This window comes from Herpailurus yagouaroundi, unplaced genomic scaffold (genome assembly GCF_014898765.1).
Source record: "Herpailurus yagouaroundi ecotype Mexico unplaced genomic scaffold, PumYag 187, whole genome shotgun sequence".
In the NCBI taxonomy this organism is placed as follows: Eukaryota; Metazoa; Chordata; class Mammalia; order Carnivora; family Felidae; genus Herpailurus; species Herpailurus yagouaroundi.
This window is the reverse complement of record NW_024412418.1, coordinates 15,534,241-15,550,298: the sequence shown is the minus strand read 5'-3', so window position 1 is coordinate 15,550,298 and position 16,058 is coordinate 15,534,241.

Sequence of the window (16,058 nt, the reverse complement as noted above, 5' to 3'; positions counted from 1 at the left end):
GAGGTAGATAACAAGGAGAGAAAGTGTGGAGAGCTAGCTGTGTTATATGCTCTAGTATATAAGGTCAGCACTTTGAAACTTGTTGATCAGTGGATGGCCTTGAAGGTATCTCTTTATCTCTTATCATCCTTCCTTTATTTTAAATGTTTTTTAAAGTTTATTTATTTATTTTGAGGTGGGGGAGGGGCGGAGAGAAGGGGAGAGAGAATCACAAGCAGCCCGGAGTCCGACGCAAGTCTCGATCTCAAGAACCCTGAGATCATGACCTGAGCCAAAATCAAGAGTCAGATGCATAACTGACTGAGCCACCCAGACGCCTCTCATCCTTACTTGTTAAATAAAATCCAAACTCTGCTTAATGACCCAAACCATCCTAACCTTGCATGGAAGCAGCATTTCGTTTTCTATTTGGACAGAATTCTGGCTTTCCCCCTTCATGTCTTTTATTGAACATGCTGTCTTTCTGGTTATGTTTAAAATACCACAGTACTATTACATGTTAAAAATTTGTTCTAGCTTTTTAAATAACGATAATAGCCCAGTTATCCAATTATCAATTGCTGGAGCCAATGTCAAGAGCAGAACTCCTGTTTCCTCAAGTAAGCCACAATTCCTAGACCTTGCCCTTCAATCTTTGACCTACGTTAACTTCCTTGAACTTGAATCGCACACAGTGCATCAGCATGCACTTGTTGAGCACCTACTATGTGCAATATACTGTAGTAAGAATCGTGAGGAATACAAAATTATAAAAATGGAGAGGAAATGAAAGCTAATAATCATTTTCTCCATGTTAGTTACTGGTCTATGTATTTTCACCTGAATTATCTCATGACAGCCTTCTAGGATAGAAAAGATCATCTTCATTTTATAGACACAGAGTCTGTAATTCTAATTTTAGTAGTCAAGGAATTGACCATCTAGTGGGGGAAATAAGGCACAGACACATGATAAAATAAAAATATAAAGCAATACATAACGGATATCAAATGAGTATTTCCCATGTAACTACCATAGTTGTTGAAAAGAGAGGTCATGAATTTGGGTTGGGCTTAGTAGGAACATCTTTGATACTATGGTGGGGAAGGAAATGCATTCATGCTGTAAGCATTTTTATAGTGCTCGCCATAGAAAGGTTTTATAGTCTGAGGGTATGGACTGATATATAAATAGGAGCATCAAGGAGGGAGTGACTATGTGACTTGACATAGGTTTTAAATGAAAGGGGATGTTTAATAAATATAAAGTGTTGGCCATAGCTCTTTGAGAATCCATGACTTATTCAAGTAGTTTTTACATTTTTCTTCACTTCTGGTGGTGCTTTTGTTCACTTCATAAAATTCATGACCACATAGGAGAGCTTACATTTTTGATGTTTCTCCTCCTATAACCTCTTGCTTTTACTCTAACATTGGATTAAAACAATCTGTTTCATTTTTCAGGATTCAGGGCAGTTGGTTTTGCAAATCTCAATGTGGCTAATAGTATCAAAATATTCTAGATTTCAAATTCACTTCCACATTACTTCTCCCACCTGTTTTCTCATGGGCATGATTTTAGTATTGACAAAAACAGTACAGGCTAAAAGTTGATGTTTGAGTCTTGACTTATAAGCTGAATATATTTGTCTTGGATGATGATAACTTGGAATTTTTAGTTCAAGCTATAAGAACGGGCTCCATTGCTTTATTAGAAATGAAGTCTTTTGTTGAAACTATTAATTGAAATGATGCAGAAAATCAACTCCAGGTTCCAGACAGTTCAGTATTTTGTTGCTGACCAAGGAGTATATTGAGGAAAATCTTATGTTTCCTGTGACATCAAAGGTTAGGATTTTTCTCTGAATATTTCCAATTTCCTTAAAAACTTGTTGATAGTGTTACCAAAGAGAAGCTTAGGAAGCTATATTTATGTGTCATGGCATAAGGAACTTGTTAGATGTAATTAAAATTACTAGTCATCTGACCTTAAAATAGCGCTTTTTCTTGGATAATCCTGGCCAGCCAAACATAATCTCATGAGACCTTGGAAACAAATATTTCTCAGGATAGTAGCAGAAGTGGAAGTCAGAAATTTGAAATATGAGAATTCAATATGTTGTTGTTGCCTTGTACCCATGGGTGTAGGGGCCCATGTGTGTAAGGAACTGAAGTCCGTCTAAAACCTGAATGAGCTTTTTTAGAGCCTTGAGATGAGAGCCCAGCTTAATGGACACCTTGTCTTCAGCTTTGTAAAGTCCTGAGCTGAGGACCCAGTTGATCCACACTGTGCCCAGACTTGAGGCCCACAGAACTGAGAGATAATAAATAGATGTTATTAAAGCCATTAGCTTTGTGGTTATTAGTTAATGCAGCAATAGAAAACTGATATACTCAGCAAGACCTCAAAGGCATATATAATCTGGCCCTAGCCTCTGTCTCTGGCTTTATCTTGCTCCACTTCTCTTAACTGCTACGCTTGCTACTTTTCAACAATGCTGACTAACTATAGTGCATTGAATTGTGGTCTCCAAAATATATGTCCATGTCATAGCCAACAGAACCCATGAATATGACCTAATTTGGGAAAAAGGTCTTTACAGATATAATCAAGGATCTCAAGATGAGGGTCATACTGGATTAACCAGGTAGACCTCAAATCCAATGACAAGTGTCCTTATTAGAGACAGAAGAGGAGAAGACCATGTAAAGATGGGAGCAATGACTGGCGTTACAGTGTCCCAAGCCAAGGAACATCTGAAACCACTATAAAGAGTAATATGCAAGAAAGGAGTCTCCTGTCCAGCCTCCTTAAAAAACATAGCCCTGCCAACACCTTGACTTAGGACTTCTGGCTTCCAGAACTGTGAGAGAATAAGTTTCTGTTGATGTAAGCCACTTGCTTTGGGGTAATTTAATATAGCAGCCCTAGGAAACCAATATACAGACTTTTCACCTTCTTAAGCATGTTGCGACCCTTCCTTTCTCTGGTCCTTCTCAGTGTTTTCGAATTGAAGTGTCACTCCATGTAGTTCTCCCCCCAGCTCTTTCCATTTGCCTGGTTGACTTCTTCTCATGCTTAAGGTCTTAGCCAAATTGAAACTTCCTTAGAAAATCTATTCCTGACCACTCCTCTCTACCACTCTGTTAAGGCTCTGTTAGGCTTCTTTGTTACATACTATAGTAGCAACATATTCTTGCCTATACTTATTTCCATAATTATTTGTTCCATGTTTTTTTTTTTCTTTCTGCTAGACTGTCTGCCATAGGACGGTCCTCATTTCCGTGTTGCTCATCCAAGTACAGTACCTGTTACAGAGCAGGTGGGCTATAAATATTTGTTTCATGAATAAATGAATATTCCTTCTGGCACATTCTCTGGGAATATCAAAGGGATCAATGCCATGCAAAAGTCAATAGAAAAAGAATTTAAATGTTTCTCTTCATGACACCCAACTCTAATGCTGTTTCTCAAAGTGCCAACCTTCTATTTATGTTCAAACTCAAGAATTAAGCAGTGATGTGGACTGGTGAAGATAAATAGAGAATAGTTAAGACTCAGAGCTTCTGTTCCTAACCTTCTCCTTAAATGCCTTTCAGATTTGTTTCTAAAGAGCAGCAACTGAGAGGAGGAACATGATGCTTATCTGATGCCCACATAATTGTTTATTTCTGAGCAGACAGCCTATGCTGTAAACAAGTTTTTTTTTTCTTTTCATTCGTTTCCCCTTTTTGTTTAAGTGAAAGTAATTATGTTTGCATTAGATTAAGCACTGGCTTGTTCTGGTGCCGAAACAATGGAGATTTGTTTTTCTTCCCCATCTCCCATTCACTCCCATTCTGACAGTAGCACTGAGGAGTGAAGCCACAGTCCTATTGCAGAGTTGGAGCTGTGTCCTGAGAGACACTTGCCCTCTGCAGAAAGGAAGGGGGGGCAGGTGGCAAGGGAAATTGAAAATATGATACTGGGGCTATTAGCAAGATAAAAACTATTGTAAGAATGATTTTGGTTTTGCTTTCTTTCATGGGAGGTCACATGAGGAGGCAACTTCTTTCAATAGTCACTTAATGAAGCAGAAAAATAATTAAATCGCTTGTGACCTCAATCATTCATATCTGCTTTTTGTGTGTTTTATGGCCAGTGGGCCTCCAAGGTTTTCCCTAGATGCCTAAGTTCTTAAATTTTGGGGGTAGACTCTTGGACAGAATTGCCATGAGATACTCTGCAGTAATTAGAGAAGCCTGGGGAGCTTCTGCAGGTGGACCTGGGGGAGGTAAAGACTGGGGAAGGGGTGCTGAATCTCCTAGTCTCCCTGAATTCTCTGAAGAGTGAGGACAATGACCTTCTGGATCAACAGTGACCAAGTGGGAGCCGGTTAGCTCTGAAATCAGAGTTCTAACGATAATTGGAGTCTCTCCCTCTCACTATGGAAGGCACACATCTCATTTTCCTCACAGAGCTCACAGACACATATTTTTCAGCTGCTTGGCCTGGTCAGAATGACTAGGTTTCTTAGTACAGGAAGCTTTCTTTCAGCTCAGGATTTTATTTGAAACTTTCTAAAGTTTTTTTTTTTGGTTTTTTTTTTTTTTTTTTTGGTCATTCTCTCATTCCTGGTCTTGTCTGCATCTGGGAGGCTATGTGGGGAGACGTGGAGGCTATAGAGGCTCAGAGAAGCTTGAGATAGGTGTGTTGGCTGTGGGAATATCAGCATGTTACTTGTTATGTCAGACTGTAGTTTCTTCTAATATTAAATGGGTAGGATAATGTTCACCTCTGGGGCTTGCTGTGAAGAAAAAGGTGAGATAAGGTAGGAAGAACATCAGCACAGTTTCCAGATAATCTTTCAAGATTGGCCAGAACATTCCCCACACTGTGTCTTTAATGGACTATGCCAGTAGCTAAGACAGCACCACTATTTCTATTTACTTAGGATGTTACAGTTTAATCCTCTGCTTTACCATGTAACATATTTTATCCTCAGACTTGTTTTTTTTTAAATTTTTTTCTTTAACATTTATTTATTATTGAGAGACACAGAGCGTGAGCAGGGGAGGGGAAGAGAGAGGGGGAGACACAGAATCCGAAGCAGGCTCCAGGCTCTGAGCTGTCCGCACAGAGCCTGACGCGGGGCTCGAACTCACAGACTGCAAGATCGTGACCTGAGCCGAAGTCGGTTGCCCAACCGACTGAGCCACCCAGGCGCCCCAGACTTGTTTACTTAAGGTAGGAACATAGTTTTTTTCTTTCTTGGTAACTTGGACTTTTATCATTCAAAATATCTATCCCAGTGAGACCTACCTTAGGCCACACAGTCCCCTGTTATCACATTTTCTCATTAGCAGGGATTTTAATAAGAAGAGAAAGAACTTAAACATAATATTTTTTGAGCACTTACTATGGGCAGTCTACAAATGAAAAAAGTTGGTAGCTTTTTACCACACACACACTTATTACAATATTATTGATTATAGTTTTTATGTTGTACTTTAAATCTCTGAAAAACACGTTCTCTTTTAATGAAACCACTTCTCTCTATGTTTTGAAGGATAAAAGAGTGAATTCTTAAAGTGGGACAGAGTAGGATCTGTGCCTCCTTAATGCTTATGAGCACTAGAAAACTACCCCTTCCCATTCAGAAAAGAGACTTCTCGATTGCTCAAAGAACTCATCTTCTCTCCCTGAAATGATGAATTCTTACCCCTTGAAGAGTGGTTAGAATGGTCACAGAGAGGACAACCTGTGTGAGGGCTTGGTGTATTGATTGGCACATCTCCACTGGCTTTGGGTTCTTCACGACAAAGCTCAGAGCTATATGGGTTGTGGGCATTGTTCCTGGACCCTTGAGAAAAATCCCCAGTTTCTCTTCTTATATAATCTCAGTAGGCCCCTTTTTAGTAAATTATTGTGTGTCCCTTAGTCACATGATACATTCAGAAACAAGGGTTTGGTATGCAGAGTTTGAGTAATGGGCTAAAATGAGACCATTTCCCTTTGCCTGACAGCATCTCATTAACCACTCAGACTCATACTCAGCCATTGTTCACACTCCTTCTGAGAGGGTAATAGCAAGACATTGAGTTATGAAGGGAATCTGGGGTTCCCCCAAAGCCATAGCAGATTGACATGTAGTTTCTAAAACTGCCTTTTGTTCAGTGTAATTTGACATAATTTGGTTAGGCTTTGTGTATTTTCCCTCTCACTGGGTAAAAGTGAAACTCAGTATTGCTTCATAACATCTGCTATTATGTGAATAATTTTTTGGATTACTTAGAAAAATCTTCCACTAATCGCCATGCCGATGCCTCATTGTTTTTGTAACTTTATTTATTCTAGAGCTGACTGAAGAAATGTAGATAAGCACTGTGGCACAGCCCCTGGGGGACCATGGTACAGAGCTGTGCACAATAGCATCTCTGTCTTAAGCACTTATAATCCAGTTTACCAAACCAGACATTCCTGTAAAAGAAACCTAATGTTATAGGACAGAGTCTGTAAGCTGCGTGAGAGGGACATTTTGAATGATTCACTTTGAATGATACCCCACAGTCTGCAACATTGTACGTAGTAAATATATATGCATTCAATGAATGAATAAGTGAATGGTACAGTAGGCAAACGAAAGCTGTAATATGTCATAAAAGAAAAATTATGGGCTTTGGAGAAAGGGGAGAATTCTGGCTTTACCTGTGTATTGTGTGATTTGGGGCTAGTCACTGATTCTGTGTTCTCATTTGAAAAATGGGTATACTAAGCATTTCCTCTTTTGTTTGTGATGAGTTAGTGAGAAAATGCTTGAAAAAACCCAGGATGAGTAAATGTGTATATATCTACATATGTACCTACGTATGTAATTATTTCTTCCTTTGTTCTAAAAAAGGATTTACAGTAACATAAAGAAACATCGAAGTTACTAGGATTACATATAAAAGTAGAGGAGGAAATGTTAGTAAAAGGAAATTAAAGATGGAGAAAAATGTAAGTATAATCAAGGCTGAATATACGTAAATTGCAGGGTATATATATTTCTACACTATCTAGAAAAGAACCACAAATTTGGCTCTGAGCTTTCAAGTAAATAAGGAAAAGAAGTTAATATAATAAGATACATAATTCACATTGTTAATCAAATTAAAAAAACAAAACAAAACAACAAAACACCTTTTCAGAAGACTGGTCCTGAGTTAAAAGAAAAGTTTTCTGTGAACTACATTCTCCATAAACAGACCTCACTGGGTTATTTCTTTTAGTGCATATCACTGTGGAACTGTGGAATCCAGTAAACAGATATGCCTTAAAATGGGAAGGAGGACATAAAAACCTGCTATATAAAACACTGATTTCTCATGGTAATATTTATTGCTAGGATAAGTTTAATTTATCTACTGTTATTTCATTTTAGAAGCACCATATAAAAACAAATCAAAGATAGAAGAAGTGACCAAAAGGATGGCCAATCAAAAAAGCTTGGCTGCAGAGATTATAAATAGGGATATTTTGGAGTTGGATTTTTGGAGGATAAAAAATTGCTTACTCAATTGCAATTATGGTGATTATGGTTTAAAGTTATTGTTAATAATTCACTTTTTATTTGGCATTTTTGTCATATATTTTACTTCCACATAAGTTATAAACTCCACAAAATGTTGCTATTATCATTGCCTGAAGCAGTCCATGATCTTCTATATCTCCCTGTATTTCCCTCTTTGGGTGGTGTTCATTCTTTGTTAGTTTTCCATGCTTTCTTCTGGGATCATTTTCCATGTGGATCAAGGAAATTCCTTTATTTTTACAGTAAAATTGTGTTCCAGTGAATTCTTTCATGACTATCTGAGAATATCTTTCTTTTGCTTTCATTCATAAGGGATATTTTTGACCAAGTATAGAACTCTAGTGCTGGCAGTTTTTCTTTTAGCGCTTGAAGAAAAAACGATTACAATTTCTTACGGCAGACGTAGTTTCTGTTGAGACATCAGCCGCCATTTTCATTGTTGTTTCCCTGAAGAACATGTTTCCTGGCTCCCCTCTGGTTGATTTTAAGATTTTTCTCTTTATTTATTTTTTTCTTTTGCTTTTGGGTTTCCAACTTCTATGCCTAGGTGTGATTTTCCTTGTATTTATTCTGCTTCAAATTCACTGACCTTCTTAATATCTAAGTTCAGTTAACTCCAAAGTAAATTTGTGAGTCTGCATGCTATCTCTTGAGCTTTGGCTGTGCTCAGATCGTATTCTAGTTGTGCCTAAATGTATTCAGTGATACGTTTTTAAGTTATAACCGTGTATCTCTTCAGAGGAAATATCTATTGATTCTGTTACCTTTCTCAGCCAGCCATCGTCTGCTTCTTACACCTGACTGAACTGAATGCACAAGCAGAGTCACATTTAATAGAAAACCTTTTAGTGACCAGTCCTCACCCAGTTTTCATGGGAACAAAGGCCAGTCCAATAATAGGTTAATTTTTAGTTTGATTACATTTAAAGTTTGTCATTTTATAAGAATCATTCTATCCTGGCATAATGGACTTACCTATTTTTTTCCCTATTTTTTTTTTGCCAAGACTACAGCTGCTAGGTTTTGATGGGTTAGTCACTTACCAGATACCAGTTAATGTCAAAAGAAACATTGCTTAAATATTAAGAGAAACATTACTTCATTATTGCAGACTTGAATATGAAGTAGATTGGACTATTTATACAAAGTGTAGAAGTTATACAATACAGGTCTGGGTTAAAACATTCCATGAAAGCTTTGATAGCTTTAAGACAGTGTCTTCAAAATTATGGCTTGCTCTACATAGAATTTTCATGATAAATCCCTCTTTTAGAAACTAACTCTTGAATGTTTTCCTTATACAAAGACAAAAAAGAGGATAAAGATTCAGAAATATATTTTCCATTTACTTGCAATTTCTTGGATGCTGTAATCGAGCTATATTTACAGGGGATTTGTATTGCTGAATTGTTGATTCCTTCGCGGAGGGCATACAGTTCTTAAGCCAGAATCATTACCATTTGGAATGCTGTGTGGTATAAATTGGAGAAGCCCTGAACTTCAAATAGAGTAATCTAAGTTCTAGGAACCATTTAGTCTTTGAACAGTTGGATGAAGTTGGGTAAATCACTTCATTTGCAAAAGGATGGAATTGAGTTAAATGATTTTTAGCTTGATTATTTCTAATTATAGGACTAATTATATTGCCTGTCTTTAAGGCAGGCAAATTTTGTGCCCCATCCTTTTTCAAGAAGTGTTCAGATTTTTTACTTTGGTTGTTGATGTATAGGTGCCATTGTGGAAAAATTTATGAGCATCTAAATATGTCATATCAGCTTTTTTTTCAGGAGGACAAGAAATAAGACTGACTCCTTTCTGTGCTTTCTAAGTTTAGAAGCAATTAAGAGAAGAGCTAATTGTAGAACAGGGATAAACCAAGGAGGCTATTTGAGTGTTATGGAAATTTTAGGAGGAAAGAATTTGAAGAAGGGAGTGATAAACTGCCTAATGTTGTAGAGAGAGAGAGGAAGTTGATGAACAGAAAGCAGAAAACACCATCAGTGAGCAGTGAGAAGTCAATGTCATTTTTGAGTAGAGGCCAGTTTTCAAGGGATAAAGAAGGGAGTGGGTGGTGCATGGGAAGTGGAGTTCACATTCTTCCTTTGAGAAACTTGGAGTCATAAAACAAGAGACTGTTATCCTAGGAGGAAAACACTGCTGAAAAAAAGAATGCTTTATGATTAGAGAGAGTTAATGAAATTTGCACATGATGGCTGTTACTTTTTTTTTCTGTGCTGTATAACTTTCTTTTGCAGGATCACCTCGTTTACAGCCTCTGTCCATGTAGTGTATCAGTAGCTAATTCACACTTCTCTCTTCCCTGGTACTCCAAGATTTCCATGTGACTCAGACATAGTCAAAAAAGCATTCTATCTTTTGGTCAAAGGATTTGGTTCAGGGAGAAGCACATGACTCCAGCCAGGAGATTAAGAAGTCTCTCTGGGGACTTTTTCTGCAGTCATTAGGAAAGAGGAAATATTTTCCCTCTATGTACAGAGGATAATGAGAATGTTTGAAAATGAAAGACCCAGAAGTAAAGAATACAAACACTTATAGAGGATACACACACACACAGAGAAGGGGCATTGGAGACAGACAGAGACAGAGAGAGAGAGACTAAGGTTGACTGTCAACACTCTTTGAGCTTTTAGATCTAAGTGTAACTCTGAATTTTAACCAATCATAGTAAAAAGGTATACAAAGGAAAAATCCAGAGAGAAGAATGAAAGACTTATGTCTGGCAAAAGCAGTGTCTACTGATGAAATCGAGTCTCAGAGGGAGCTCTAGGAGATGAAGTGGAGGGGTTTGCCTTCCGTACCCCTCAGATGCCGAAGAAAGGAGAAAAGGATAACACTGGAGATACAGAGAAATGTTGATATGGGGAGAAGCAGAGTTGAAGAGATTGATATTAAACAGCTAAGATCACTTTTATACAATAGGAAAAAGTTACCAATCATTTGACACATAGTCAACTTGTTATATTGATTTTTTTCATAAATGGTTATAAGAAGTTGCTTTCAAAAAGATGTTATGTTACTGATTGATTTCTATAGGTGATTGACTATAAATTGCATAGGGATATATGAAAAGCAATAGAAGATACGGATAACCCTTGAAATGTCTCTCTCTCTCTCTCTCTCTCTCTCTCTCTCTCTCACACACACACACACACACACACACCTGCAGACATAGGTGCACTACCTTTGCATATTGTTATTTGTGAATGCAGCTGTGAATAAGCCCAAGCACTGGAAGTGGATCTCTGCCTTGATGTCCTAATCAGCCAACTCCTGGTATACTTTATGAACATAGTCCTGTTTCCTTTCTGTGGTATTCCTCTTTCCTTCCTTTTTTCCTTATTCCTTCCTTGTGAATATTTATAATGTGCTAGCTATAGGGATTACACTTTTCAATAAGAAAGATATAGTCTCTGCCATCACAGTGGTAAAAAAAATGATGAAAGGATTAAGAAGGACCAAATATTTCAAGAGCCTGGAGTCTTGTATCTATTTTTAACAACTGCAGAAGTTTTTATAAGAACATTATTTATTGATAAGTTGTCAAAACAGAATCAGCTGTGCTTATTTTTATTGAAATTGGAAAGTTGATAATGTCCGACAAGCTTGACAATTTATGTGGACAAGTCTTTGGAGAAAAGTCAGTTTTTAAAAATAGTGTGTTCAGCTAGGCTACATCTAGTTTTATTTAATTGAATATCGATAAATATATTTTAGTGTGTGCCATTTCTTTTGCTATCTTCTCCCCACTTGACAGGTGTTTATTAAGCAAAAGTCTTAATATTTTGTGACAGATAAAGGGAATTAATTTTTTTTTAATATGTGAAGTTTATTGTCAAATTGGTTTCCATACAACACCCAGGGCTCATCCCAAAAGGTGCCCTCCTCAATACCCATCACCCACCCTCCTCCCCTCCCACTCCCCATCAACCCTCAGTTTGTTCTCAGTTTTTAAGAGTCTCTTACGCTTTGGCTCTCTCCCAATCTAACCTCTTATTTTTTTTTTTTAACTTCCCCTCCCCCATGGGTTTCTGTTAAGTTTCTCAGGATCCACATAAGCGTGAAACCATATGGTATCTGTCTTTCTCTGTATGGCTTATTTCACTTAGCATCACACTCTCCAGTTCCACCCATGTTGCTACAAAGGGCCATATTTCATTCTTTCTCATTGCCATGTAGTACTCCATTGTGTATATAAACCAAAATTTCTTTGTCCATTCATCAGTTGATGGACATTTAGGCTCTTTCCATAATTTGGCTATTATTGAGAGTGCTGTATAAACATTGGGGTACAAGTGCCCCTATGCATCAGTACTCCTGTATCCCTTGGGTAAATTCCTAGCAGTGCTACTGCTGGGTCATAGGGTAGGTCTATTTTTAATTTTTTGAGGAACCTCCACACTGTTTTCCAGAGTGGCTGCACCAGTTTGCATTCCCACCAACAGTGCAAGAGGGTTCCCGTTTCTCCACATCCTCTCCAGCATCTATAGTCTCCTGATTTGTTCATTTTGGCCACTCTGACTGGCGTGAGGTGATACCTGAGTGTGGTTTTGATTTGTATTTCCCTGAAGAGGAGCAACATTGAGCATCTTTTCATGTGCCTGTTGGCCATCCGGATGTCTTCTTTAGAGAAGTGTCTATTCATGTTTTCTGCCCATTTCTTCCCTGGGCTATTTGTTTTTCGGGTGTGGAGTTTGGTGAGCTCTTTATAGATTTTGGATACTAGCCCTTTGTCCGATATGTCATTTGCAAATATCTTTTCCCATTCCGTTGGTTGCCTTTTAGTTTTGTTGGTTGTTTCCTTTGCTGTGCAGAAGCTTTTTATCTTCATAAGGTCCCAATACTTCATTTTTGCTTTTACTTCCCTCGCCTTTGGGGATGCGTCAAGTAAGAAATTGCTGCCCCTGAGGTCAGAGAGGTTTTTTCCTGCTTTCTCCTCTAGGGTTTTAATGGTTTCCTGTCTCACATTCAGGTCCTTTATCCATTTTGAGTTTAGTTTTGTGAATGGTGTGAGAAAGTGGCCTAGTTTCAATCTTCTGCATGTTGCTGTCCAGTTCTCCCAGCACCATTTGTTAAAGAGACTATCTTTTTTCCATTGGCTATTCTTTCCTGCTTTGTCAAAGATGAGTTGGCCATACATTTGTGGGACTAGTTCTGGGGTTTCTATTCTATTCCATTGGTCTACGTGTCTGTTTTTGTGCCAATACCATGCTGTCTTGATGATGACAGCTTTGTAGTAGAGGCTAAAGTCTGGGATTGTGATGCCTCCTGCTTTGGTCTTCTTCTTCAAAATTCCTTTGGCTATTTGGGACCTTTTGTGGTTCCATATGAATTTTAGGATTGCTTGTTCTAGTTTTGAGAAGAATGCTGGTGCAATTTTGATTGGGATTGTATTGAATGTGTAGATAGCTTTGGGTAGTATTGACATTTTGACAATATTTATTCTTCCAATCCATAAGCATGGACTATTTTTCCATTTCTTTATATCTTCTTCAATTTCTTCATAAGCTTTCTATAGTTTTCAGCATACAGATCTTTTACCTCTTTGGTAGATTTATTCCTAGGTATTTTATTCTTCTTGGTGCAGTTGTGAATGGGATCAGTTTCTTTATTTGTCTTTCTGTTGCTTCATTATTAGTGTATAAGAATGCAACTGATTTCTGTACATTGATTTTGTATCCTGCAACTTTGCTAAATTCATGTGTCAGTTGTAGCAGACTTCTGGTGGAGTCTATCGGATTTTCCATGTATAATATCATGTCATCTGCAAAAAGTGAAAGCTTAATTTCATCTTTGCCAATTTTGATGCCTTTGATTTCCTTTTGTTGTCTGATTGCTGATGCTAGAACTTCCAACACTATGTTAAACAACAGTGGTGAGAGTGGACATCCCTGTCGTGTTCCTGATCTCATGGAGAAAGCTCTCAGTTTTTCCCCGTTGAGGATGATGTTAGCTGTGGGCTTTTCATAAATGGCTTTTATGATCTTTAAGTATGTTCCTTCTATCCCGACTTTCTCGATGGTTTTTCTTAAGAAAGGATGCTGAATTTTGTCAAAGGCCTTTTCTGTATTAATTGGCAGGATCATATGGTTCTTATCTTTTCTTTTATTAATGTGATGTATCACATTGATTGATTTGCAAATGTTGAACCAGCCTTGCATTCCAGGAATGAATCCCACTTGATCATGGTGAATAATTCTTTTTATATGCTGTTGAATTCGATTTGCTAGTATCTTATTGAGAATTTTTGCATCCACATTCATTAGGGATATGGGCCTGTAGTTCTCTTTTTTTACTGGGTCTCTGTCTGGTTTAGGAATCAAAGTTATGCTGGCTTCATAGAATGAGTCTGAAAGTTTTCCTTCCCTTTCTAGTTTTTGGAATAGCTTGAGAAGGATAGGTATTATCTCTGCTTTAAATGTCTGGTAGAACTCCCCTGGGAAGCCATCTGGTCCTGGACTCTTATTTGTTGCGAGATTTTTGATGACTGATTCAATTTCTTCGCTGGTTATGGGTCTGTTCAAGCTTTCTATTTCCTCCTGATTGAGTTTGGAAGTGTGTGGGTGTTTAGGAATTTGTCCATTTCTTCCAGGTTGTCCAGTTTGTTGCCATATGATTTTTCATAGTATTCCCTGATAATTGCTTGTATCTCTGAGGGATTGGTTGTAATAATTCCATTTTCATTCATGATTTTATCTATTTGGGTCATCTCCCTTTTCTTTTTGAGAAGCCTGGCTAGAGGTTTATCAATTTTGTTTATTTTTTCAAAAAAACCAACTCTTGGTTTCGTTGATCTGGTCTATAGTTTTTTTAGATTCTATATTGTTTATTTCTGTCTGATCATTATTATTTCTCTTCTTCTGCTGGATTTAGGCTGTCTTTGCTGTTCTGCTTCTATTTCCTTTAGGTGTGCTGTTAGATTTTGTATTTGGGATTTTTCTTGTTTCTTGAGATAGGCCTGGATTGCAATGTATTTTCCTCTCAGGACTGCCTTCGCTGCATCCCAAAGCGTTTGGATTGTTGTATTTTCATTTTCATTTGTTTCCATACATTTTTTAATTTCTTCCCTAATTGCATGGTTGACCCATTCATTCTTTAGTAGGGTGTTCTTTAACCTCCATGTTTTTGGAGGTTTTCCAGACTTTTTCCTGTGGTTGATTTCAAGCTTCATAGCATTGTGGTCTGAAAGTATGCATGGTATGATTTCAATTCTTGTATACTTACGAAGGGCTGTTTTGTGACCCAGTATGTGATCTGTCTTGGAGAATGTTCCATGTACACTCGAGAAGAAAGTATTTTCTGTTGCTTTGGGATGCAGAGTTCTATCTGTCAAGTCCATCTGATCCAATGTCTCATTCAGGGCCCTTGTTTCTTTATTGACCGTGTGTCTAGATGATCTACCCATTTCTGTAAGTGGAGTCTTAAAGTCCCCTGCAATTACCACATTCTTATCAATAAGGTTACTTATGTTTGTGAGTAATTGTTTTGTATACTTGGGGGCTCCCATATTCGGCGCATTGACATTTATAATTGTTAGCTCTTCCTGATGGATAGACCCTGTGATTATTATATAATGCCCTTCTTCATCTCTTGTTACAGCCTTTAATTTAAAGTCAAGTTTGTCTGATATAAGTATGGCTACTCTAGCTTTCTTTTGACTTCCAGTGGCATGATAAATAGTTCTCCATCCCCTCACTCTCAATGTGAAGCTGTCCTCAGGTCTAAAATGAGTCTCTTGTAGACAGCAAATAGATGGGCCTTGTTTTTTTATCGATTCTGATACCCTGTGTCTTTTGGTTGGCACATTTAGTCCATTGACATTCAGTGTTATTATAGAAAGATATGAGTTTAGAGTCATTGTGATGTCCATAGGTTTCATGCTTGTAGCGATGTCTCTGGTACTTTGTCTCACAGGATCCCCCTTAGGATCTCTTGTAGGGCTGGTTTAGTGGTGACGAATTCCTTCAGTTCTTGTTTGTTTGGGAAGACCTTTATCTCTCCTTCTATTCTAAATGACAGATTTGCTGGATAAAGGATTCTCGGCTGCATATTTTTTCTGTTCATCACATTGAAGATCTCCTGCCATTTCTTTCTGGCCTGCCAAGTTTCAGTAGAGAGATTGGTCATGAGTCTTATAGGTCTCCCTTTATATGTTAGAGCATGTTTATCTCTAGCTGCTTTCAGAATTTTCTCTTTATCCTTGTATTTTGCCGGTTTCACTATGATATGTCATGCAGAAGATCGATTCAAGTTACATCTGAAGGGAGTTCTCTGTGCCTCTTGGATTTTAATGCCTTTTTCCTTCCCCAGATCAGTGAAGTTCTCAGCTATGATTTCTTCAAGTACACCTTCAGCACTTTTCCCTCTCTCTTCCTCCTCTGGAATACCAATGATGTGTAGATTATTTCTCTTTAGTGCATCGCTTAGTTCTCTAATTTTCCCCTCATACTCCTGGATTTTTTTTTTTATCTCTCTCTTTCTCAGCTTCTTCTTTTTCCATAATTTTATC